General features: G+C 40.1%; 1 long non-coding RNA gene and 1 other non-coding gene across 2 annotated transcripts; one reads left to right on the top strand and one right to left on the bottom strand.

Moving 5' to 3' along the window:
* Nucleotides 1-8,425: 8,425 nt before the first annotated feature.
* LOC130850578 (U6 spliceosomal RNA) lies at nt 8,426-8,530 on the bottom strand. The gene has a single exon (XR_009052945.1). It is a non-coding gene; the product is annotated as a U6 spliceosomal RNA (small nuclear RNA).
* An 8,657-nt stretch (nt 8,531-17,187) lies between these two features.
* On the top strand, nt 17,188-23,659 carry LOC130850166 (uncharacterized). Its single transcript, XR_009052847.1, has 3 exons — nt 17,188-17,398; nt 20,945-21,056; nt 23,587-23,659. It is a non-coding gene; the product is annotated as an uncharacterized LOC130850166 (long non-coding RNA).
* Nucleotides 23,660-24,370: the final 711 nt, after the last annotated feature.

Here is a 24,370-nt window from a genome sequence, read left to right as displayed (position 1 = left end):
TAATTTTTTCCTTTCCTGTATGAACAAATCCAAATAGAACCAGACATTTTAAGGTCAATATATAACACACAAAGGAGAGCTGTTGCTTTTATTTGCCTAGCACTCTCCTTCCTTCTGGTTGAAGAATCCATCTTTTCTATGGAGAAGACATGCCATGTGTAGTAGTGGGGCTGCTTCTCCTACCACTTGGTTGACTACAGCGCAGGTATGAGCACGTGACCCTGGTCTGCCGGTCTCAGGGGAAACTATGACCTAAACCTGATTCGTTTGGGGCTGTGCAGGTGATCCAAGTTGGATGGTGCCTGACATATTGTCTCCCCAAATCCACCCTTCTTTGTCTTGCTTTTTTGATCTTAAAGCTAGGCCCTGTAAACATTTCTCTTTACTTGCTAGTGGAATTCTAAACTTCATCAATAGAAGGCAATAGAATGACCCTGCAAGGCAATAGCAGCAGGAAGATGCTTCCTTTCTGGCTTCTGGTCCTCCATTATTACTACTATTTAAGATGGGAGCCTAGCAGGTGCACAGGAGAATTCTAGCTGTGCTCTCAGGCCATGCTCTTCTCAATAGCAGCTACCCATCCCCTCTGGCAAGAGCTGACTCTTGTACAGATCAGCTGCAGTCTATCCACACCCTCCCTCAAGGGCAAGCTGCTTCTATAGCCTGGCCCTGGCTGGTGCCCTATGGCAAGTTTCTTGACTACCAGCAAGCTTCTTGCCCCTGCGTTAGTTCTGCCCTCTTCAAAGGGGCCTGAATCTCATCCTTGTTGGAGAGGGGGGCTCCTTTCGTCCTGTGTCTTTTATTGTTCAGTTATCCTGAACCTAAAGTAAATAACTGCTGTTTTGTACCTGTTTCCTGATCAAGTAACCAGTGTGGTTTCTGTCTCCAGACCGGATACTGACTGATGTAAAGGTCCATCAGTTTCCTCTCTGAAATTTTATATAGGGATTCTGGGGGGAAAAGATGGTTTCTCTCCTTATAGAATCGAGATCTGTAAGTACAAAGTAAGCTGGAGCTGCTTGTTTGTCCCCAAACACAGAGAAGCTATTTGGGTTTAAAAAAAAAGATGAGGTCATGCATAGAGATAAATAGATGTGAGAGACAACGATGGACAGAATTCTGATGATGTCATTTAACCCGTTAGATCCAGCCATACCTGAAGACAGTTTTCTAGTTGTATTATCAGTAAATTCTAGTTTTTAAAAATTTTTATTGGAGTATAGTTGATTTACAATGTGTTTGTTTCTGCTGTACAACAAAGTGAATCAGTTATACATATATATATCTGCTCTCTTTTAGATTCTTTTTCCATACAGGTCATAACAGAGTATTGAGTAGAGTTCCCTGTGCTATCCAGTAGGTCCTTATTAGTTATCTGGTTTATATAGAGTAGTGTGTATATGTCAATCCCAATCTCCCAAGGTATCCCTCTCTCCACCTTTCCTGCTCCATTTTTTTTTTTCTTAAGTTTGAGTCAGATTTCTGTCTCTGGAAGTTGAAAGAACACTAATTATGATAGAAAGTAGTTTTGCCACAGAAGAAGTAACCAGTCATTCACTTTTGGTTTTAATAGTATGTTTAATTTTTAAAAGGATGACATTTAATTTTTGTTCACAGTCTCCCAAAGGCAGACTCGGAAGGCTGTAGGCTGCCAGCCCTCCTTCACTGAAGGGGGATTGGGGCCATGCGTTGCAGTGTCCGCCTCAGGGATGCCTACCTTAGTCTGAGGGCCTCCCTGAGAGAGTAGAGGGTGACCATCAGCGACATGACACACAATCATGTATTAGAGTTGTCCAACTCCTGCAAAGTTTGAGTCAAAGAGAGAATGTATTAACCTGTCACTCAACAACCTTTCTGCATCTCTCCATATTATGCACAAAGGATCGTGGTGGGTGTTAGGGACACAAAACTAAACAAAATCCCATACTTTTAAGGAGATTGTATCAATATTAACTGTGTGTTTTATTTTCTGTATTCTGTTGCTTTGACATCTGCAGCCTTGCTGACCCTGGAAGGGTCACAACACATCACCTTCCTTAGGTTCTCATACTCTGGGCCACCTGCCATGATCACCGCAGGGCCGTGTACCAGACACACAGGGACAGCCCCTGGCCCCAGAGCCTGCTGCAATTAATCCAGCTAGACCCTCCTAAGCCTGCTTACCCTACCTTGCTTTTCCCTTTCTGTTCCTTCCTGTGGACACCACAGTAAAGACCCTTACCCATGATTTCCCTCTCTGCCTCTGCCTCCTGATAGACCCTGGTGTTCCCCTGTATGGCCCGCTGTGGTGCGGCATGGCCTGCCCCGTCCTCTTCGGATCTGTGAATATAACAAACCATCTCTTCAGTGGCAATTGTCTCCTGACCTGTTGATCATATTGAACTGCCAATATCCTATTTCTATACTATATTTTTAAACAGAGACTATATTAGGGAAATTAAAATTTTTTTTACTACGCACAACTAATCTAAAGCTCATTGAAAACAGAGGCCATGCCCACCTATTCGCCATTGTATCCTCATCAGCAACCCAGTTTCTATTAAGATGATCTCCCATGAATTTCCAAGCATTGTTCATCTCATAGCACTTATACTCATTTCTTCTGTCTGATTTCTACTAACTCTACTCCACTTCAGGCTAACTAGCCTTGATCTTCTGGTTCCTCCTCTCATCTTTCCTTCTTTCAGGTTTCTGTTCAGTTCAAATAACACTGGATCCACAGAGCCTCTTCTGACTATCTCAACCATGTGTAGGCTTTCTGTTTCATTAACTGCCACGCTGATTTCTTTCAAATTTAATTGTACACTCTACCTCTTGTTCTAGTTATATGTGGCCTTGTTTTAGCTCTCTATCAGATTGGGAGCCCTTTGAATGAGAGAGCCATATCTTAGACATCCCTGTATTCTTAGCTCCCAGCTCAGTGCCTGGGAGGAGGAGCCCCATAACGGTTGAATTCATAGAAAAATACTGGATTATAAATTCCGTGAAGTCAGGGACCATGTTTTAGTTCTCTTGGTATATCTTGGAATATCTATCACAAGCTCTTGCCTATAGGTGATCTATAAATATTTAGGGAATTAAGTAAGCCTGTAAGGTAGGTGGAATAAGTAGTATTAATAACCCCATTTGACAGATAAAGAAACTGAGGCTCAGAGAAGTAAATGCTTTTCCCGAGGTCACCAAGTTAGTATGAAATACTATATCTAGATTAGAACCCAGGTACTTTGCCACCTACTCCAGAGTACTTCTCACTACCCACCATCACAGTAATAGCTGGCATGCCTGAGTCATTCTTACATACTAGGAGATAAGTATGACCTCTCACAGGGCGAGATCTTGTTCCCTATTACATATGTTGCTGTGGACCGAATGTTTATGTCTGCCCAAAATTCATAGGTTGAATCCTAATTCCAGTGTGATGGTGTTAGGAGGTGGGGCCTTTGGGAGGTGATTAGGTCATGAGGGTAGAGCCCTCATGATGGGATAATAAGAAGAGGCTAACATCTAGCTTTCTCTCTTTGCTTTATGTGAGGATACAAGGAGATGTCAGCTGTCTGCCACCCAGAAGAGGGCTTTCAGTAGAACCCGACCATGCTGACACCTGATCTCAGACTCCCAGCCTCCAGAACTGGGAGAGATAAATGTTTGTTGATAAACCATCCAGCTTGTGGTATTTTGTTATAATGTCATTTTGTTATATGAGCCCAAACTGATAATGACATATGTTTTTGAAACCCTCTTGATTTTCATGAGATTAGAAATGTCTCATGACGTTTATTGACAACAGATACTTGGCTATGTCTCCAGTATGGATCTAATAAAAGGTGAAGATTTAGAATAGCATTTCTGCATAAGATGAGGAACTGGCAGGTATGAGGAATTTAGCATCATTTTCTCGAGAATGACACATCGTAAATTGATCTGAATCTCTTTGATTTCCCAGAATTTTTACTGGCTGAGTTTATTCCACACTCTACGCCTTCTACCTTGGCAATATCTCATGAGCTATAGATAAATTATTAAACTCTGATGCAAACCCAAGTGCCAGGATTAACCATAAAATTGTGTATTCATCAGGGTCTAGTCAAGAGGCAGAAAACACAATGGTTATTTTGACAGAGAAAATTTAATATGAAGAAGATATAAAAAGTCTTTCACTGTGATCTTCAGGAAGGCAAAGCAAGGCACGTTAAACAGTGCGGGACTGGGTAGTTTGCATAATTTCTTCAGGCTCTGGGCTATAGGAGTGGTTCCTAGCTGTCTAGGACCTGGCTCTGGAGTGATTTAGGGTAGGGAGAATATTGGCCTGGTGTGTGAGAGTTTGATAATGGAGGTGGTTGGGGTATGGGCTCAGGATTGGTTGGTTTACATATAAAGGCGTGCTCATGGCAAGTTGTTTCCATTTCTAGAAATTAGCTAACCCTGGGAGGGGCAGCCTTCCGGGGTCTGCAGTGTCAAAGAATCTTAAACTACAGAAAATGAAAACCATGATTAATACAGCTGGCTGGTGTTTCTAAGTTCTGAGGGCTGCCAGCTGCTTTCCTGGGTCTTTCTTCCCATAAATTAAACCTCCTCCCTCCTTCAGGATCAGAGAGGGTAGTTAACATATACCTTTCAAAGGGGAGAGAGTTTCTGCCCTAATCATTGAACTTAGTAATTAGAAGAGTCTATACTAGAAGTGATTACCCAAGTATTCTAGATATCCTAGAATATACACGCCCATCTTCTCACCTCACTTGAAGACGTTCTCTTCTAGATTCTAAGTTCATTGCTAAATATCAAATATCTGCAGATGGCAGAGATGTTAAACTGCTTTTTAGACTGGAGACAAAAGTGGGGGCCTGTGATAAGTACTATAGGTACCTTCTATCTTTTCTGTGTTTCCTCTTGTATGTCCCATCTCCCCATTGCCAGAACTCAGGAGATCTCAGGAAAAAAAAAAAGTTTTCCACCATAATTGCCAGCTGAGTTTGTGAAAGGATATTTTTAATTTGTAAGACTTTTATTTCTCCAAAATGGAAACTTTTTATGTTATGATTTGGCTGAAAAACAGAGCCTAAGACAAAGCATTCATGCAAATGCTGTATTGGGGTTGTGGAGAGGGTGCCATCCCAAGAGAGCAAGAGTGAGGGGGAAGGAGTGTGAGGCAGAGAAGGAGGGTGGACCATTACTGCACTGGCGCAGCTTCAAAAGAAAACGCAGCTGGAACTTTGCTCACACAAGGTGTCTCCAGATAGGCCACATGGAACCACGGCATGTGGAAGCAGCTCCTTGTGGGAAAGAAATGAAATGAAATTACCTTATGACTCTCATTGGTCAAAATTTGCCCCATCTTTGTTGTGTTACTTGACCCCTTTAGATATCTGATGGGAAATTCATATCCCATGCTTCGCAGCCCAGAGCCTCTGTGGGTCTGTAAGAGCTGCCCTGGCTCCTGCTATGGTGGGCATGATGGAGGCCATGCCAGCCTCCAGTCTTCCCCCTTAGAAGGAGGGGACTTCAGCAGTGTTCGGAGGAGTGGCAGTGGTGGCAGTGGCCAGAGCTCTCAGGTTGCAAGTGGCAAAGAGCCAGTGTGAGGATGCACATAAATTGCATCCGCTATTGATAGTAACAGGTAAGGAATAATTCAGAGGTTGGAAATATTTGTAAATACAAATGAAAGTAATTGGAGAGATGAGAAGTCCCAGAACGACACGTCTGGAATATGGGTTTGTAGAGCATGGGAGACAGAGGTGTGGGGGTGGGGCAGCCCTGCCTCAGGAGGCGGGAGCCCTAGTCCCAGTTCCCTGTCTTCCCTTAGCTGTGGCATGATCTTGAATTAGTTTCTTCTCTCTGAGCCTCTGTTGCCTTCATCAAAGCTGACATTTTTCAGTTCTAAGATGTATGTTTCAGAGAAACAATTTTGCAGGAGTAATTTACAGGTACAGTCTTTTCAAATTTCACTATATAAAAATGAGGAATTTATAGTCAAAGAGCATCACCAAACGGAAACCCATTTTTAACTTAATACAAGCACTAATGGGTCTGACAATGAGCTACTGCCCCGGGCAGTCAGCCAATCTGATTCCAGGCCTGACTCTAGGCCAGCTATATGAGCACATGTAAATCAGTAAACATCTATCTCTGGGCTTCATCAAAGCACAAGCTCTAGTCTTCAGTCACCTTGGTCAGAGTCCCAGTATTAGCACTGGCTAGCTGTGTGACCTCGAGCACATTACCAGACCTCTCTGATTCTTTTCCCTTATCTGTCTAGCGGGGTTGCCATGAGCAAATGCACAAGGAATGCCTGACGTAACTGTACACACGCAAGTGTTGATAAGTATTTCCTTAATTGTAAAAAGAGGAAGTTAGATGCATAGATCCCTGAGACACATTTCAGCTTTAATGTGTTCCATGATTCCATACTCTGATTCATTACTTAATCATTGCAAATGCTTAATGAGCATTTATTACGTATGCAGTCTGTGCTAGCTTGCCTTCAGGAAGCATGAAACCTGATTGAGACAGTCACATAAGATTTGGAACCATACATAATAATTTACACTATTGTAATAAGGAGTGATATCTTAAAAGCACAATACATTTTATTTAGAGGTCTAAGACTGATGACCTATCAAGCACATTATTCTGGGAAAAGGCATTTTGTCAGCGTTGGAGGATATGCTTATGACAGGTCCTTGCAGTTGTTTAAAAAATTATTTTAAAGGTGCCTGTTACTATGTGTTCAACTGATAACTAATGGAGTATTGTTGGAAGAAGTGTTCACATAGAATTTTACTCTAAAGTCTGAAGCCTGGTAAATTATATATCATTGCTTATTTTAACTACTCTTTATAATGATATTATTTTTCTAGTGGGAAAAATTAAGATTAAAATTAATAGTAAACTGGTGACTTGAGTTGAATTGAAGTGGAAATGTTTTCTGTTGCCATAAAGGTTACCATCATTAGGTTTTAGACTCAGCACAAAATACTCCACACAAGAAATAAAGGACAATGTCAAATCGCTATGTGGTATACTTGAAACTAACATAATGTTGTACATCAGCTATATTTCAGTTAAAAAAATAAAGGACTGTTTTTTACATCAATAGCAAAGCCCTTCTAGCCATGCAGAGCAACATTGAACGCAGAACTCAAAAATCCTGTTCAATTTGAATTTTGAAGATAGAGGAGCAAATTTGCAAAGGCATGCTATTTCAAAAGCATGTTCCGACTAGAAAAAAGTTCATTTTTAACAAATAATACCAGGCAAAATGGGAAAATCTGTAGTAGTATTATGCATTCAATAAACCATGCAGAAAAGTAGTGTAAGAAGGCTTTATTCAGGACTCCCAGAATCTTAAGATATTCAGGAAGATGCTACTGTAAGGTTCAATGTGTTGTGATGGTAAAATGCTGAACTTTGATTTCGAACAGGTTGGTTCAGTTCCTTAATCTGCTACTCACTGTTTTGGATGACCTTGGCCAAGGATTCTACTCTCTCCGTGATTTGGTTATCCATAAAATTGAAAGATTAAAAAAATTATTTCAAATTTATTGATTGTTGTTTATAGTATTATCAAAACTTTACATGCACATAGTTTAAAGATAAGTAGTTTCACAAAGCTTGTTTGAGAAACAGCATTTCTTCCCCCACCACTTCCCATCCCCAGAGGAAAATACTTTCAACTCTTAGAGCTGTTTCTCTTAGTATTCAGCTCTGTCTCTCTAAGTTATATGCTTAAATGGCTTGTTTTTAAAATTGTGGTAAAATATACATCAGATTTACCATTTTAACCATTTCAAGTATAAATTAAGTGGAATTAAGTATATTCACGTTGTTGGGCGATTATTACCACTATCCGTCTCCAAAGTTTTTTCCTCATCCCAGACTGAAACTCTGTGCCCATTAAACAGTAAGTCTCCCTGACCCCCAAGCCTTAGTAATCTCCACTCTGCTTTCTGTCCCTATGTATTTGACTATTCTGGGAACTTCCTGTAAGTGGAACTATACGGTATTTGTCTTTTAGTGTCTGGCTTATTTCACCTGGTATCATGTCCTCAAGGTTTATTCATGTTGTAGTATGTCAGAATTCCCTTCCTTTTCAAGGTTGCATAGTATTCCACTGCTTGTACATACAACATTTTGTTTGTCCATTCACCTGTCAATGAACGTTTGGGTTGCTTCCACCTTTTGGCTATTGTGAATAATGCTGCTATGAACATAAGTGTTCAAATAACTGTTTGACCCCCTACTGTCAATTCCTTTGAGTATAAACCCAAAGGTAGAATTGCTGGATCATATGGTAACTCTATGTTTAATTTTTTGAGGCCCTGCCAGCCTGTTTTCCATAGTGGCTGTACCATTTTACATTCCTACCAGCAGTGCATAAGAATTCCAATTTCTCCACATCCTCACGTGTTGTTTTCTTCCTTTCTTTGTTAAAAATATGGAAAGTGTCACCAGTTTGTGTGTTGTCCTTGTCAGGAGCCATGCTGATCTTGTCTGTATCATTCCAGTTTGATAAATGTGCTGCTGAAGTGAGCACTATGTGTTTCTGCTTTCTGTTTTCTGGAAGATTTCCTTAATTTTATCTTCTAACCCTTCTATAGAGTTTTAATTTCTGCTATTATACATGTAAATTCCAAGAACTTTTGGTTTGCTGAATGTTTCTTTTTTTAAAAGAACATCTTTTTTTTTAACATTGCCTTTTGTAGAAGACTTTATTTTTTAGAGCAGTTTTAAATTTACAACAAAATTGAGAGGGAGGTACAGAGATTTCCCACATACTCTCTGCCCTCATACATGCGTAGCCTCCCCCAACATCAACATTGCTCACCAGAGTGGTACTTTATGTTACCAAGGAAAACCCTACATTGATTACATTGACATCATAATCACCCAAAGCCCATAGTTTACAGTTCACTGTAGGTGTTGTACATCCTATGGTTAGACTAATGTATAGTGGCATATACCCATCACTGTAATACCGTCCAGTGTATTTTCACAGCCCTAAAAATCTTTTGTGTTCTGCTTATTCATCTCCCCTCCCACCTACACTCACCCAATCCCTAGCAACCACTGATCTTTCTTTTTTTTCCTTTTTGGCTGCATTGGGTCTTTGTTGCTGCGTTGGGGCTTTCTCTAGTTGTGGCAAGTGGGGTCTTCATTGCAGTGCTTGGGCTTCTCATTGTGGTGGCTTCTCTTGTTGCAGACCATGGGCTCTAGGCACGTGGGCTTCAGTAGTTGCAGCACGCGGGCTCAGTAACTGTGGCGCACGGGCTTAGTTGCTCCACAGCATGTGGGATCTTCCCAGACCAGGGATCGAACCTATGTCCACTGCATTGGCAGGTGGATTCTTAACCATTGTTCCACAGGGAAGTTCTGATCTTTTTACTGTCTCCATATTTTTATCTTTTCCAGAATGTCTTATAGTTCAAATTATATAGTATGTAGCCTTTTCAGATTGGCTTCTTTCACTTAGTAATATGCATTTTAAGATTACCCCATGTCTCTTCATTGCTTGATAACTCAGTTCTTTCTAGCACTGAGTAACATTCTATTGTCTGGATGTACCGCAATTCACTTATCTATTCACCTACTGAAGGGTATCGCAGTTGCTTCCAAGTTTTAACTTATGAGTAAAGCTGCTATAAACATCTTATGCAGGTTATTGTGTGGGCATAAGTTTTCAGCTCCTTTGGGTAAATACTAAGCAGCATTATTGCGGAATCATATGGTAAGAATACATTTAGTCTTGTAAGAAACCAAACTGTCTTCCAAAGTGGCTGTACCATTTTGTATTTCCACCAGCAGTGTATGAGAGTTGCTGTTGCTCCACACTCTTGTTCGCATGTAGTGTTGTCATGTTCTAGATTTTGGCCGCACTAATAGGTGTGTAGTAGTATCTCATTGTTATTTATTTGCATTTCCTTGATGACATATAATGTAGAGTATCTTTCATACACTTGTAAGTCACCAGTATATCTTCTTTGGTGAGGTGCCTTTGGTCCATGTTTAAATGGAGTTGTTTTTTTCTTATTGTGGAACTTTGAGAGTTTTCGTATATTTTGCATAACAGTCCTTTATCAGATGTGTCTTTTGCAAATATTTCTCCCATTCTGTGGCTTGTCCTCTCATTCTCTTGATTTCGTCATTCACAGAGCAGAAGCTTTTAATTTTAATGAAGTCCAGCTTATCAATTCTTTCTTTCATGGGTCATGTCTTTGGTGTTTTATCTAAAGGTCATTTAGGTTTTCTCCTGTGTTATCTTCTAAGAGTTTATAGTTTTGTGTTTTACATTTAGGTTATGATCCATTTTGAGTTAATTTTTGTGAAGGGTGTAAGGTCTGTGTCTAGATTCTTCTTCTTTGTTTTTTTTTTTTTTTGCATCTGGATGTCTAGTTGTTCCAGCACCATTTGTTGAAGAGACTGTCTTTCTTTGCTCCATTATACTCTTTACTCCTTTGTCAGAGATCAGCTGACTATATTTATGGGGGTCTATTTCTGGGCTGTCTATTCTGATCCATTGAGCTATTTGTTTATTCTTTCACCTATATCTTACTGTCTTGATTACTGTAATTTTACATTGTCTTGAAGTCAGAGAGTGCCTTGTTCTTTTTCTATGGGTAAAATAACTTTTCCTTTCTGAGCACTTTATACCTACATTTATTTAAGGCATTATTTTGCCTACATGGTCTCTTTTTTTCCAAGTTGCACCCCCCCACCCCACCCCCAGTCCATTCCTTTGTTTTATTTAATTTATTTTTTGTTTTTATTTTTTAAATTTATTGGCTGCATTGGGTCTTTGTTGCTGCTTGAAGGCTTTCAGTAGTTGCGGCGAGCGGGGGCTACTCTTTGCTGCGGTGCATGGGCTTCTCACTGTGGTGGCTTTTCTTGTTGCTGAGCATGGGCTCCAGGCATGCAGGCTTCAGTAGTTGTAGCTCACGGGCTCTAGAGCGCAGGCTCAGTAGTTGTGGTGCACGGGCTTGGTTGCTCTGTGGCATGTGGCATCTTCCCAGACCAGGGAATGAACCTATGTCCTCTGCATTGGCAGCCAGATTCTTAACTACTGCACCACGAGGGAAGTCCCCATTCCTTTGTTTTAATTTCTATCTTTTGTGCTACAGACTTTCCTTCAGATACCTGCTGATTTTTGGCCATCTGCTCACATTTAAGGGCTCTGAGCTTATTGGAAGCTCTGGGCTTGTTGACGATGGGATTCACTGAAAGGTGATCTGGCCAGAAAATTTTGTCATATCTATAGATATTATTTTGGACTACTCATGTTCTCTAGGGAAATATTTTCCAGTTTCCTGCTTCAAAGATATAGCCCTGGCTCCCTTCATTCTGGAGCTCATTAAGAAAAGAAATTGGAGGGGGGTGTATATAGGGTCTTCTCAATATTCAGTATATAAATATTCTGTTAATACTTCTGGGTTCAGTACTCTCAACAGGGCTGAATGTCCCCTAGTCCAGAAACCCTGTTTTCTGTCTGCAGAGTGTAAACTTCCAGCATTTGGATGGGGTGGTAGAGAAACATTTGATTTGCTGCATGGAGTGGAAGAGAGTGATCTGAGGATCTAATTGCTTCTTAAACAGAAATTAACTCAGTCCCTCAATAGCCCTATGTTGGCCCTATTTCAGAGGTACTGGGTGCTGCCAATCCCAGATCTTCCAGGGATTTTGTAGTGGAACTGGACTGCTTCTTAGCTTTCCCTCTGCAAGTTTAGGATTTAAATATAAGTCAGCTGAGTCAATTACCACTCATTCCCTGTTTTCCAGCTTAGAACATTTTGTGCTATGCTTCCTCTCTCATTCTTTTTATTTTGTGTGTTTTAACACAATCTTTTTACTGTCACCTTTGAAGAATTTGGAAGGACGGAAATGAAATATGTATGTGCTCAATCTTCTCTTTTTCTCCATAATGCTAATGTATTTTTTAGTTTTAATAGTCTGTGAGTCTAAGATGGATGATAAATTGTAAAAAACCTCATCTCACTTATGCAAGGCTGTGTTGCATAATTGCCTGACTACTAGGGCTTCCTCCACTAGCTGCTTACTTGCTTAGTTCCACTGCTGTCATAGTAGATGGGGGCAGAAAGTGTGGTGAAATTTCCAACAACCTGTTTTACTTGTCTTTTCTGATAAAAAGAATACAGCGGGGAAAATGTTAAGGGTCATGACTGAAAGTGAGGGTTTGCTGTTTTACATTATTTATGGTCTCTTAGCTTCCAATTTGTTTCAATATTTTCATATTTTAAAATCACATTTCTTTGGGGGGAATTCCCTGGTGGTCCAGTGGTTAGGACTTGGTGCTTTCACTGCAGTGGCCCAGGGTTCAGTCACTGGTTGGGGAACCAAGATCCTGCAAGCTGTGCAGCACGGCCAAAAAAAAAAAAAGAAAAGAAAAAAGAAAAAAATCATATTTCTTTCAACAAATAATATGCCAAGGGATGTATCACTTCAGGATGTTGTATTTGTTCAAGATACTTTCATGCCTATCCTATGATTATACCAATTACACGTGACATGTTCAGATAAAGAAACTGAGGCATGAAAGACCAGTCAGATAGCCTCCTTAAGTATATATATATATTTATTTATTTATTTATTTATTTATTTATTTTTTTGGGGGGTACACCAGGTTCAATCATCCGTTCTTATACACATATCCCCATCTTCCCTCCCTTCCTTGATGCCCCCCCCAAGCCCCCCCCTCCTTAAGTATATATAGCTAATGAGGATCTTTTGGAGGTGGGGTCAGAAAAAAATCACAGTTTTCTCTTTCATCTGTCCCTACTTGGTAGTGATAAGAAGGTGCTCACTCTCTTGAGAGGAGTCCAGTCTATGGAGGAGATTTGGGGAGCAGAAATGTTACCATTTGTAACTACTATTTATTCAGCATCTACTGACTGCCTGGCTGTGTGCAAATACTTTGCACATTGTCTCATTAATCTTTATAATGGTCCTCTTTCTTTACAGAGAGGAAACTGAAACCCAGACAGGGTACAAAACTTGCTCAAGTGCACACACCTTATACCTGCAGGAACTGGTCTCTCTGATTTGAAAGCTCAGGCTCTTACCACATGCAACTTCCTTCACAGCACAGGTTAGTAGCTTAGTCTAGTGGTGAACTAGAGGAAAATGGATAATTATGACTCTGTGTGATAAGGGCTGTAGTGGAGTTACAGTGTGATGTTATGAGGTCCGGTGGGAGGGGAACCTGGGAGACTACTTCGAGGATGTCATCTAATCAGAGACCTGATGGGACAGCAGGAGCTAGCCAGGGAAGAAAGGGCCAAAGAGAATTTCAGGCTGAGCAGGCCAAGAGACATTCCTGTACCTGGGGGATATCACAGTAATTGAACAAGGGCCATTGAGAAGGAGGTGTGGCAGAAGATGGAGAGGTGGGCTTGACTAAAGAGGAAGAGGGGTGCAACTAGAAAGAGCCTTGAAAGTCTACTGAGGGAGTTAGGTGTTTATCCTCTGCCAATAGGGAACCATTTAAGAATTTTTAGCAAGGGAGGGACACATGTAAAATTTTGCATTTTATGAAGACCATTCTGGTAGTGGTGGGGAGAATGGATTTGAGAGGGACTGGAATGGGGGAGAAGTCAAGAATGATTCTCAGATCTCTTTCTCGGACAAGTGGACAGAGTGGTGTCATTCATTGAGGCAGGGATCAGCCTCAGGAAAAAAGTCTATTACAGTATCTAGGAGAGTGATCTGATTCATCAGAACTGATTTTGCACAAAAAGTCAGTGTCTGTTTAGAACTAACTGGATAGACCTATGTTCATAACCATTATCTACATCAGGTTCAGAATCAGTTTAAATTTTAAGAGATTTGGGCCTCTTTGTACTCATCCCTGTATCCTCTCCCATTAAAAAAAATCTCGATTGTGTTCATGGCTTTTTAAAAATTAAGTTGAATTACACAAGCAACAGTGGCTTTCATAGATTTATTGTTTTAGGCAAGTTTCCTTATAAAAAGGAAATATCAACATGAGATTTTTAAATATGTATTTATATCATCAGATTGGCAATTTTTCTAGGGACTGTATTAAACATGTACACAATTGAAGGAGTAGTGGAATTACACAACTTTTCAAAATGGGTATGGTTGCAGGATAAGGAAAATGTTGCCCAGTGTAATACATTTGCTTATGGATTCCTTCCTCTAATATTTATGATCTTTAGAAAATGTTACTGTTGGTTGTTCTGGGCATTCTGTAGAACACACAATATTATGAATAATAAAATTATAGAGCTGGAAAGAAGTTTAGGTAATTCAGTTCTCTCATTTTACAGTTGAGGATAATGGGCATCAGAAAGTCCCTACAGTGGAGGGGTCTGAGCAAAAGAAAGTCCACTCCTTTGGTTAGTGATATGAAATCACTCTGTGTCTTTGGACACTCATACTGTTACAGGAAAGGAAGCTGAAAACTTCAGTCTTCATGTTCTTTCATTGTAATGGGAAGTGGAAGAAAATACAGTTTTGTGGAGAGGATTTGTAGTGTCTCTTAAATACATCATTGGGTCTTAACGTTTATTTTTAGATGGAATAAAACTTCTCCACAGCTGCTTTGGGAGAGCAATAATATGGATCAACTTCACATTAAAGGTGCCAATAGCATATAGTAAATAGAATATTGGCTTGTAAAATATGAAAATGGAAACCAACTAATAAAGGCTACAGTGTGCCACAGAAATTGTTGCCATTAAACATTTGTAGAGCTTAGAGTATTTGCAAAATATTTGTCATTTACATAACCACAATTTCCACACTTTCTAATAATGAAATTTCTTCTTGAAAGTTGATAAAAATATAAAGCACTTTTAAGAGCTATGTATTGCTATTTTATATACACTTAACAACACTGTACATTCTAAACAGTCTATACTACTGTTATGACAAAAGAAGAGAATAAAATTTTATATTTCTCTCAGGGACAAAATGAAGCAGGTAAAAAAGTTTATTCAAATAAACTTCTGACTGACAAACATTGTTTCTAACATGTTCAGTGACTGATCTGAGACAACATAAAACTACAAATTAAATATTAATTTGTAATTAATTCTTCACTGTTGGAAACAATAAAGCACTGTAGACATTCCTTAATAAATGCAATGTAATATTTAGTGTATCCGATGCATAATACATGGTATAGGCCAGAGTCTGTATGTGAGATAATAGAAAATATATATTTTGGTCTCTGTCCCTGGTTCCCGACACAGTGCTTCCCAAACCCTTGTGAATTCCTAAGTGATAAGAGCACTAGAAGCATCTCTTGTTCTATTGAAGAGACTCTGAGTGGGCCTCTGGATGGCTCCTGGATGGGGGCTGGTCACCAGAAAGACCATGCCATACTTAGAAGCTTGGAATTTTGGGGCCACCCTCTACTTCTCCAAAGAGAGGGGAGGAGATGGAAGTGGAGTTAATAATTGATCGTGCCTACCTGAGGAAACCTCCATGATGCCAATAGCACCTTTGGAGAGCTTCCAGCTGAGTGAATATATTCACCCGTGGGAGGGTGAGGTATCCCAGCTCCACGGGGACAGGGAGGGGGAGGGGGCGGGTGTTCTGTGGCAGCACCCTCTCAGACTATGTATCTCTTCATCTGACTGTTCATCTGTATCCCTTATCTTATCCTCTAATATGCTGGTAAACATAAGTAAGTTTTCCCCTGAGCTCTGTGAGCTATTCTACCGAATAATCTAATCAAAGGGAAAAGGGGTGGTGGGAAATCAGACAGAAGTTGCGGGTAAACCTGGGGACCTGCTACTTGGTGTTAGATTTGAGTTAAATTGTAAGATAACCCAGCTGTTGCGGTAGGGAATTGCTTGGTGTGGGAAAAAAGCCTCTATATATGCGGTGACCAGAAGCGAAGTGTTTTGGGTGAGTGGCAAAGGAGAAACACACTGGAGGAGAACTACAGGTTTGTCCAACGCAGTGTTTCTCTTCTAGGGCCCTCCACACTTGCGGGTCTTTTAAAAGACAGTGGACCACTTCATAACCTTTAAACTTATTTTTTTCTCTCCAAGGAAACATAAAAAGGCAACCTCCTCCGACACTCGTATTTTCTCCCAACTGCATATTGCTGTAGAGATTCCGTAACTACTGGTATGTTCCGTTTTGAGGCCTTTGTAATGGAGGGATCCTGTGAAAAATGTAGAGGGAGTTCGTTACATGGCAGGTGCTTGACGAAATTGTAAGTACTTGAAAACAACCAAAGTGTACTTAACTTCCTTTCCCAGGAAACTTAAAGCAAACGGAACTATTTTGTTGTTAAGTTGCCCCACCAAAAGGGGCAATAACACAAATTAGCCTAGTAAAAGAACTCGTAGGGCCCTTTCAGCTATCAGTACCACCTACCCTAGAGCCAGTCTCCTTGACTTTCACTGCCCAGTTCCCTTAAGTTCTGCTTGTGGCTTTTTAAACTCCTCCCTTACAGTTTTTTCCAAGAGAGCCTCGACGCAGGTCACAGCATCTCCCGGTAAAAGAGTCTGATTGGGGGCCGGGAGGCGGGAGCTCGCGGCGGGGAAGCTGCACGCCCAGCGCAGGACTGGGAGCCTCCTAGATCCAGACTCAGGGCGCTCATCGAGAGGCAGGGACCCTTCTACAGAAAGAAGCATCCGCGTACGTGACAGCGTTCCTCAAACTTGCACCCAAGGGCACCTCCCTGCAGATTGCTACCCCGAGGGTCTCTCTCACCTCCGCTACATTTATTTTAAAGTCATGCGTATTTTAAGAATGCATGTATATATTACATTTATTTCCACAGTTTATCCTTACTAGTTTCAATATAAAAATAAAAGTTCATTTTGCCTCCCCTCCACGCCTCATTTTCCGTTCCAGCTGCAGCGCCAGGCTTGTGCCCTCGTCCCCACCCCCTCCCCCAATCCCGGGCTCACTGTGGAGGTAGGGGGGAGAGGGGGAAGATCGCCTTTTTCTTTTTTGTATTTTACTGTTTTTACTAAATATATCCTGGAGATATTTCCTTACCAACGTTTGGAGAGCATCCTCATTGTATGAGGGTCCCATTTTGAGGAGGTCGGGGGGAACCTTAAGGGGCTTCAGTCCGGGAGGCGGGGCCAGAGGCGTGTCCTCCCCGGACCCCGCCCCCCCGCCTCCCTAGAGGGAGCGTAGCCCACGGCGTCGGGGGGAAGGGGAGTCCGGAGGCTCTCTCGCCGTCGTGTCAGGGCGTGCGAGCCCCGCCGACTCCTCCCGGCCGCGCCCGGCGGGGACGAGGGGAAGGCGCCGGCGGGCGGCCAGCGTCCTGGCCCATGTCTGCGGACCGACCCGGTGACTGACAAGGTACCAGCCGCCCAGGTGCGTGCCCGCAGCGACAAGGCCGCCTCTCCCGCGGGGGCTTCCGAAAAGCCGCCAGACCGGAGGGGAACCAGCCAGCTCAGTAAGGCCCGCCCCCTTCTCGAATTTGCTGGCATTCCTTCCCCTCTCCTGGGAACCATGTCTAGTCGCCACTGGCCCATCCCACTTTCTTGAGTCAGCTGTGAGTAAGAGATGTCAGTTTGGTTTCCAAAACTAGGAGAGAGAACCAGGGGAAGAGTCTACATTTTCTGTATTTGCCTCTGGAGAATGCAAGAGTCAGAGAGTTGGCCCCTGGGACTTTAAGTGATGTTCGAAGTATGGGGTGTCCCTGTGGGAACTCTCTGCTGCTTGAGGAAGACTCTGGTTTCATGTCAGGGGTCACACAGCATAGGTGAGAGAGGGGTTTTGTTATTCCTGTCACACTCTAGCTGAAGACCCTCTATCTTTGCGGGTCTCCCACAGAAGTAAAAAGCAGCTGATGTTGAGATAGCACCATTCCTGTTCTTTAAAGAGAAACACAGAAAAGGTTATCCTTGCTTGATTTTGAACTTGGGGAAAATATCAGATAAAATGGATGTTTATCTAGGCAGTCACCTAAATGTGAAATCTTTAGATTGCTATTAATTAAGTAATGTTGGGGCAAAAACCTCTCTCCTGGGTGGGCAGCTGTGTAGGGCATTTGAATGATACCCGGTGTGGGCACCTCTGAGGAGACAACAGGGGCAATAACATTACGATCTTTATAGAGCATTGCTGTGTGTGATTCTAAGCATATGAAGGAGCCGATATTGTTATTCCCATTTTACAGATGAAACTGAAACAATTTTTCAAGTGGGTAGGTGCCCCCTTTCCCTCTCTAGTTTCTATGACTATAGGCTGCCAACCGCTCATAGCCGCACCTTCTCTCAAGAATTGTCCTTGCTGATGGAAGCTGCCTTGCCAGGAAGTGCCCAGGTGGTCACACCCCAAGACTTACAGGTGTGGTCTGTAGCTAAAGGATTGTTGCTAGGAGGGCATCTTCCTGCTCCAAGGGGAACAGCGTTGCAGAATCATTCGTGCTGTGTGTGGGATCAGGCTAGGGTGGACCACAGCTAGACCCACATCTTTGCTTCTTCTCTTTCCCTGTCTAGCTTGCCTCATTTCCTTATGGTTTTCACCTGAGAACCACAAATCACTAGCACAAGAATCCTCATCTCAGGCTCTGCTTCTGTGAAACCCAACCTAAGACAACTACTCTGCTATACAGGCATACCTCCGGTTTGGTTCCAGACCACTGCAATAAATTGAATATCACAGAGTGATTCACATGCATTTTTTTGTTTCCCAGGGCATATAAAGGTTATGTTTACACTACACTGTTGCATATTAAGTGTGCGTTAACATTGTCTAAAAAATGTACATACCTTAATTTAAAAATACTTTATTGCTAAAAATTGCTAGCCATCATCTGAGCCTTCAGCAAGTCGTGCTCTTTTTGCTGATAGACTTGCTCTGTGCAGGGTTGCCACAAGCCTTCAATTTGTAAAAACAAAACAAAATGCAGTATCTGCGACGTACAATAAAATGAGGTATGCCTGTACTGCGTTGTGAAGTTTTCAGTTTTATTTTTAATTCCCTAGAGATAATTCTGTGAAAAGACAACCCACTAGTTTCAAACGTATTTCAGATGACCTTCTCATCTGGTTATCACAATGTAATACATTAAGGAAGCTATGCTGCTGAAATACTACTTTATTTGCATAAAGGAAATAATAGAATGGCTTCTTTTAGATGCCGTTTGGTCAAGAAAACACTGTTTCTGCCAAGGATGGAGATAGCCAGAGTAGGTGGTAGATAAGTATTTATTCATTAATTTCTTGATTGATAAAACTGATTATGAGAAGGAAACATATTGATACTGTTTTTAACAACTTTATGGAGGTATAATTGACATAGTGAAAGTGCATATTTTGATAAATTAATATATGTGTATACCAATAAACCATCGCCACAATCAAAATAATGAAAATATACATCACTCCCCAAAGTTTCTTCCACCCCTTTCTGGCTCCAGGCAACCACTGCTTTTAGTTTTAGTAACATAAGGTTGAAAAAGGTCATGAGTTTCAGTTGCTCGGTAGTTGGGCATGCCTGAGCACAAGGCATGCAGGGATTTCCTTGGGATAAGAACATGTGGGAAGTCGACGTAACTGGGGCCAGGCTGCCATCTGCTCATTGGAAAGGAGATGGATACAAAGCTGGACGCCGATGACAACTTTGGCATCCAGGGCACAGATTCCATAGCATGTGGCAAATTCTGATGAGCTTCAGGCAAACTTTGGGATTGGGACAGCCTGGGGTTTTGTTACAGGTGAAAGGAGACTCTGTGAGGGAGTGATGCCACCCTTGACATGCACCACCAAAATAAAAACGTACAAACAAAACTCTCCACCCAAACTCAGAACTCCCAGGCTGGCACTGGAAAAGGAATCTCTTGGGTGGGGGTGGGGGTTGGGCAGTTGATATCTGCCCTTCAAGTTCATTGTCCTCTTGATTATCTTATTGGCCGCTCCTGAATACAGGAGACATATTTTCCCATTTTAACCCTTCGGCTCAAGTTTGCTACCTCTTAGTCCAGCTCAGACATATTTAGACTGTTCTGAGGCAGTGCAGAGGGCTCTGCCAAAAGCAGCAGAGAGAGAACACACAGTGAGGGCCATAGTTCTAGAAAATCTGGCATTTAAAACTTAGTCTTTTCATCTTTGCTTTATGGTCCTTTCTCCCATGCCTGGAAATGCCCTTGTTTGACTCCTCAAAGTTGAAGCCAAACCCAGTTCACAGCTAGCTTCTTCTTCCTCTCACTTCTTTGCTCCTTTCTGGAGGTTCTTAGAGCACAGCAACTGATGGTTAGCTTCATAATTTAGCCGTTGATCTCAGTGGTCTAGATCTCAATGGTGTAGGTCATTGCTGTCCAATAGAAATATAATGTGAGCCACACATGTAATTTTAAATTTCCAGTGACCACATTTTAAAAAAGGGGAGGGGGCAAACAGGTGAAATTATTTTTTAATAATATATTTTCAACTCAGTGTTTCCAAAATATGATCATTTCAACAAGTAATCTATACAAAAATTATAATGAGGTATTTTAATCCTGTTTTATACTAAGTCTTTGAAGTCCAGTGGGTATTTTACTTACAGCACATCTCAGTTTGTATGAGACATATTTAAATATTGAACAGTGCAAGTCTAGATATAATGTCATGGCCTGGATCCAAAATTGTGTTCTGTGCGGAAGAGAGGAAGAATATAAGTTTTCTTTTGGACACACTGAATTTGGGGTATTAGCATTCTTGTGGACAGTGACGGTAAGCTTTTGGAAATGCAATTCTAGAACAGCAAGACAGCATCTTTCAACTTCATTTGTCAGAGCAACATATACACCTCTGCAGTAAGTTCCCAATTTCATTTTGTTTTTGGAATCCATTCCTTATACTTTTTCCCCAGATCCTAACTTGCACATTAAACTGTGTATGTTCTACTCCAGTCAGTTCATCTCCGCATTAGCTGATTTTCCCTCACATTTTTTCTATCAAGTAAGTACTTATCATATACATTTTTCTATATATTTATACCATCTCTCCTTCAGGTACCTTAAGAGGAGTTGAGCAGAAGAATGGGCACTATTTTACTTGAACATAAAGAACCATTCAGCGAATGAACTTTTATTCAGCACGAGCAATTATCCTAAATATAACTTGGTTAGTATTTTTTTAACTGCATCCTAATTAATAACTATCTAGTTTTAAGAATAGCAAAACCTGTAATAGCTTAAGAATTTTTTTTTCTAATTGTAAAAGTGATGAATGATAATGCTATCACTCTGGCTAAAGGTTTAAAAAAGGGTGGCAGTACTCAGTATTTAAAAGATACAACGAAATGGACACTTTTACCCATTGATGGCAACAATGTAAATTCTGCAGGGATTTTTGGAGGGCAGTTTGGCAATATGTATTATAATTCAAAATGTGCATACTTTTGTCTCTGCAATTCCAGTTTTAGAAATTTATGCCATAGGAATAATTGGATAAGTGCACAGATTTGTGTGTGCAGGAATGTTGATCCTATTATTTATTTTTTTTAAAGGCAGCAACTTATATTTTAACAGCTATTTATTGGGCACTGTAGTAGATATGGGGCTAGAACATTTAGTCAGACATAGATGGTCCCTTACGGTTTAGGAAAGAAGACAGTCAACTAGACATTCACTGAGTGCAGTGCTAACTGTACAGATTGTGGCTGAAATGCATCTGAGGGGAGCTGAACCCAGATTTGGGAGGAAGTGAAGCTTCTTAAGGAAATAATGTCTAAACCTGGTGCTGAGGGGTAATTGATAAATCATATAATGGAGCATGATGCAGCTATTAAAAATAACCGTACATGTGGAAAGAAGCACATGGTGCGTCACTGAAGAAAAAAAAATCAAGTCCCAAACCAGAAGAGTATAATTTTATTTTTATAAAACTATGTATGTTTCTTTAGTGTGGAGATATGTATATGTGTGAATATATATTCGTGTACACACACAAAAACAGAGACACAGAGCTCTAGAATATATCAGAATATAACTATGGTTCGTAGGATTTCAATAGATTTTCAGTTTTAAAGGTAAATATGTTATTTTCATAATCAGAAGAAAATTGAGCTATTTTTTAAAATTTGAAATAAAAGTAATACAGATTAAGTGTAGGAAATTTGGGTGTTAGAAAGATTAAAAAGGGGAAAATAAAAATGACTAAAAATTCTTTCCCGAAGATGACAGATCATCAGTTGTGACATTCTGGTGTATTTCTGTCCATTCTTTATATGCATATAAGCGTATTAGCTCTTTTCATAATGATATGTCTTTTGTAGGCCAGTTTTACATTTTAATATATTTAATATTAAAAGTAATTGGAACTTATTCATATATGTTTTCTATCTATCACAGAGTAAAAGTTAATTCCCCAAATTACAGTTTATTATGCTGTTGTCTTATATATATTTGGGGAAAATATTGACATCAAATGAAACAACTCCTTTGCCTCTGTTTTCTTTTTTTAATTTGGTACAGTTAAATTATTATATGTTAATCCTATCAGTAATAACTCTCTTCTGGTTGCTGGCATTTGTATGAGTAGATTATGGGTAAAAATTCATTTTTCGTAGACACACATGAATATTATTACTAGATCCCATTAGGACAGTGCCAGCCATGATGGGAGTGTATCACACTGTGCAGTGTGGTTCCCAGTGTAGGCAGGAGATGCAGTGAAGCACAGTTCCTTGACTTAAGGATTATGTGTTGCATCATCTCTGCTATATTGCTTGGGTAGACTGTAGTAGAGTTGTCATTCATTCCTTTTTAAAACACAGCTACTACAAACCAGACGAATTAAGTCAGCATATTCCCTGTGTCATTCATAGGCATGTTAAACAGCCAGAGAGTTTCTTCCTTATATAGGAAGTCAAAAAATATAAACTGCTTTTATGAGTTAATGGATGTAAAGTACTTGAAACGGTGCCTGATACATAATAAATGCTCAATAAATTATTTTTACTATTAATAAGAACAAACGAGCTATTAAAGTAAGTCTAGAAGTATCTTAGATCTATATTCAGATGCTCATCATTCGCTATGGGATGTGAAGAGTAAATTGATATCAAGATTTGGCTGGAGGTCATACTTTTTCAGGTTGATGCCCAAGACCTGGAATAAAAAGTTAAAGAAAGACACTGTATTGGGATAAACTCAACTAAACTGAGTTGTATTTCACCTTAGAGCGTAGCCCTCAGTTAGTAACCCTGCTTTGAAACTGAATTCCCTAGGTAAAAGGGAAACAACTACTCTTGACGCTTTTGTATAGGTTCATGGAGTCTGGTGAATGTGATCGCTATGCAACTGAGTTGACATGAGAGTAAGCTGCATTCATGGGGTGACATATAACAAGAAATACCACTTCGTCATTCAAACAACTCTCAGTCTGCTATAATGGTCCATTTGTCCTAATTATTATCAAACCTGTCTATCTGTAATATGACCAGTGAATTCCATGCTTGGTGCTTTAGTTGTTTTAAATCTGTTTCTTAAAGTTATTTCAACAGAGTTGATGTGCACAGTTAGAAGTCACGATTACATAAATATAACACTCTATGTTACCCAGGCTATAAATCCTTTCCAAATTTTTAAAAGAAATTGTATCCATGGGGATAGGTGGGATGTATCCAATGTAAATGCACTTTGTTTTACAGAGCAAAGATTTTGAAAAGTTGAAAACTTTGTTCATTCAACCTAAGCAAAGAAGCGAAGAAAACCTCAGAGAGGTAAAGAAATAAAAAAAGGTTTTTTTCTCATATATGATTATTCCAATGTATTAATAATGCTTTTCTTCAGTCATTGGAAGCAAATACAGATTAACATTATAGAAACATCATGCCAAATTATTTTTCTTACGCTTCTACTTTCCTAATCCTTGCCTTAATTTTAGGGTTTTAGAAAACAAAATGCAATTAAATAAAGATGGTTGTAATATTTATATTTTCTTTTGGTCTAGTGAAGCAATCTTTTCTTTCATTTCATATATGAATTAAAGAAATACTGACCATTGAGTTCCTACTATGTGTTATGTTTGAGGTATGTGTTTAAGATAAATAATTGATTTTGAATATAAATAAATTTATTTAAGCCTATTAAAATGTTTTCTGTAATTTTAATTTACTAATCTTTGAACGAACTTCAAAGTGATCCATTATGTAGCTATGAATTTCTGTCCCTAAGAGATTAGGTGGACCTTCTCTACTTCTTTTAAAATTTTAATATACTTAGATAAATTGGACTTACATTTGTTGTTTTTCAGCCTCTAAAGGATGTTTTGTAAACCAGCTATAAAGTAAAAAGAGGTATTGATTTTAAACATTTTAAGATATAAAGCATTTCAGCGTATCCTAAAGAATAAAGTGCTGTATTACAAGTATTCATCATCTTTGGCATCAGACATTTCTGAAAGTCAGTGTTTTCTCTGCTTATGACATTGTC

The sequence above is a fragment of the Hippopotamus amphibius genome, chromosome 3, assembly GCF_030028045.1.
Source record: "Hippopotamus amphibius kiboko isolate mHipAmp2 chromosome 3, mHipAmp2.hap2, whole genome shotgun sequence".
NCBI lineage: Eukaryota > Metazoa > Chordata > Mammalia > Artiodactyla > Hippopotamidae > Hippopotamus > Hippopotamus amphibius.
This window is presented reverse-complemented; position numbering and strand designations above follow the sequence as displayed.